The 2956-nt window shown below is 54.8% G+C and overlaps 1 protein-coding gene across 3 annotated transcripts in view; it reads left to right on the top strand.

Annotated features, from left to right (window-relative positions):
* The first annotated feature begins 1000 nt into the window (after positions 1–1000).
* ADARB1 (adenosine deaminase RNA specific B1) overlaps positions 1001–2956 on the top strand; it is a 112549-nt gene continuing 110593 nt past the window's right edge. For all 3 annotated transcript variants that reach the window (XM_077755407.1, XM_077755406.1, XM_077755408.1), the window contains exon 1: positions 1001–1066. The gene's annotated coding sequence lies outside the window, so the exon portion shown is untranslated. The remainder of the gene's footprint in view (positions 1067–2956) is intronic.

Below are 2956 nucleotides of genomic sequence, written 5' to 3'. Positions count from 1 at the left end.
CAGAGTAAGTTAGTCTGTCGCAAACAGGGAGCCCTCACCTTACCAGAGCCGCTGTGTCCCGCCGCCGCCATTTGACCCCGTCAGGGCAGCCCTACAACTGAAAAGCGTTCTCTTAGTGATAACAGTCGGAGAAGGAACAGATACAGCTGCGTTGTGACAGAAACGTGAATGTGAGTAATTCTGGGAGGTTTCAGAAAAGCAGCCAAGTCAGATGGAAAATACCTGATTCGGCGGTGGAGGCTTCACGGCTTGAAAACCTGGAGCGGAGACGGCTTGTGAGGTGCTTCCTGGAGGAGGAAGCCAGCGAGAGCCCTGGGACGTAGGAAGCTGGGATCTCACCCCGGCTCTGCCTCTGAACTCGGCGGGCCGTCTGCTCCACACCCTGCTGCAGGCTCCCCGGTGGAGAACGAGGGCGGTCGAGTTAGAGATTTCCAAGGGTTGTCCCATTTCTAGGAGACTCTTGTATGCAAGAGTAAGACAATACGTTCCCAGCGTTTCAGGGGCCATTCATTGAGCTGCTGGCTGGATTTATCCTGGAGCGTGTGCACGGTCCTGTGTTGAAAGCAGGCAGTGCCCTGTCCCTTCTTGGCCGCTGAGATCCTCCGGAGGCTGGCACCTGCCACACGGCGACCCGTCACCTCCCTCTGGACCAGGCAGCTCNTGGGTCCAGGCTGCAGGGGGCTCTGTCTGTTCCCTTTTTCCATTTTCGTAGTCTTGGGGACTGGACTCTGTCGGTTGTCTGGAATTAAATTGAGCGAGGGTTGTTTCTCAGGTGTGGAAGTCTAAAGCTTATCGTGGCTGACCATGGAGAATTCCGTGGCAGGTAGTTTTTAATCAGCCCCTCCTGTAACATGATAGAGTTAGAGACCGAGGTTGTTAACGTATCCGTTGGTGAGGCGGGGGGTAAGTTTGGAAGTTGCATTGTATCCTGTGCCTCTCTCTGCAGCCGCACACGCAGATCCGACTTCTTTCCTTGTTCTGGCTCGTGACCGTTCGTACAAATCCTCTGACTCTCCAGGCGTCTGCGCACTTGGTTTTCCTGAGAAGGATTTACTCAAGGACACAGGTAGCTTTTCATCATCTGCGCGAGGGTGAGAGGCAATTGCAGGAGCTGGTTCCCCGCGGGGCCACAGGCCTCCTCTGCCCACGCTCACCTCCTGACCCAACGCCTGGGTCTCCTTCATCCTGTTTTCTTCTCTTCTTGGGAATTGATTCTATCCGGCACCTGCTTTTTCAGGGTTCTCTCTTTTGAGGCAAGTCTTTGTGTCTGTTGGTGCAGCCTGCCTCTTACGTGTGCCGGGGCTGCGTGAGGACAGGGCTTCTGCCTTGGGAAGCGGGGCTCACTCAGGGGGTGTCCCCAGGTAGAGCGGGGGGAGCCGTAGGATCCTGTGTGAAGCGCTCACTACCTGAAGAATCATGGGCAGCAGTGAGATTTCCCAGAATCTTCATGCAGTCTCCACCTGGGGTCGATCTGAAGACCACCTGCGTGCTCAGGCCACAGCCCACGAGCAGTGATTTGAGGGGTTGTATCTACTCTGTCCTGGCCACGTGGGGGCATCAGTCACCTGACACTGCACATTTATTAGTCTTGATTGCTTTGAATTTGATTCTTTTCCAGAATAGGAATCTTCCCCAAATACTACTCCCACAGATTGGCCGCTCTTGAGTCCACGGTCTGCTTTGGGTTTTACGCTATGTGTCCGTCACAGCACAGTGCTCCTGGGCGGGCTGCCGCAGAGGGGGCTCTTCTTTGTGGTTGGCAAGGTGTTAAAACTTTATTTTCACTGAAAAGTTATCTAAGTGTTTAAAGAGCCTCGTGTAACAATGTTTTAGGTTAACAGTTTCAGGGAGGTACACGCAGTGAAGAACCGTTTGCTTCGCCTGGAAGCTGGTTTGGGTGTTGAGGGTGCAAGATCTTAATCCAGGAAGATGTGGAATCCATACGAACGAATCACGGGAATTCGGAGCAGTGATCACTTGGGGCACAGGCTTCAAGCTGGATTTGACCATCACTGAGGATCTATGGAAAAATCGCTTCCATCACATTTCGGCTGGTTTTGGAAGTGGTGCGAGGGAACACTGGCTCCGGACTGCTGGCCGTGTGTCCCGAGTACGTGGTGCGGCGTCACCCGAGCGTAGCTCACACGCTGTCACATCTTTCACTCCTACTCTCGGGGTGTTCCCTCTCCGAATGTTTGTGTTGCGCCGTAGAGGGCTTTCGCCCACGTGCACGTGAATGAGTGACATAGTTGGTCACCTTACTACTAAGCTTTCTGTCCTTTGACTTTCTTCCTCTGACGAAACAGTGAGGGAATTGATATTTCCGTAGAACGAACAGGTGTTGCATGAACCGGCAGAATGTTCTAGAGGGAGCAGAGAGGGAGCTGCAGTGTGCCCCAGCCCCCCTTACACTCCCTGTGGGGAGGGAGGGAGGGTGGGCAGGGGGAGGGGTGTCTGATGAACTTAGGTGTTTCTCACTGAAAGCTCTTGCCCTGGGAAAGGGGGTTTTCTTCCTTTCAGTTACCGGACTTCTGAGCCGGGACAGCCGTGTGTGAGGTGGCCGGGGTTCAGGGGACAGGGCCCCCCTGTGCGTGCAGGAGGGGAGGGGAGAGGCCGCGGGAGATCCGCCGGCTCCCAGGCCCCCTGGTGGTCGGGAGAAGCAGTGCAGATTGCCTGTGTGGCCCAGTTGTCTGGGGATGCAGGCTCTGAGTGCTCTGGGGAGACGGATCGGGACATGCCAGGTTGGGGGGGGCTCTGTACGGAGGTTTTCTTTTCTTCCGTGTCAGTGGCTGCCGTGAGATGCACCCCTGTAAGCAAGACAGTTCAGGGATTTCACAGTGTCTGAGTCATGCAGCCTTTACCACAGTCCCGTTTACAGTTTTTTTCAAAGTTTTCTTTATTTGAGAGAGAGCACACAAGCAGGGGAGGGGCAGGGAGAGAGGGGGAGAAAGAAGAG

This window comes from Crocuta crocuta, unplaced genomic scaffold, assembly GCF_008692635.1.
Source record: "Crocuta crocuta isolate KB4526 unplaced genomic scaffold, BGI_CrCroc_1.0 scaffold675, whole genome shotgun sequence".
Taxonomy (NCBI): domain Eukaryota; kingdom Metazoa; phylum Chordata; class Mammalia; order Carnivora; family Hyaenidae; genus Crocuta; species Crocuta crocuta.
The sequence above is the reverse complement of the archived record's forward strand: the minus strand, read 5'-3'. Positions and strand labels throughout refer to the sequence as shown.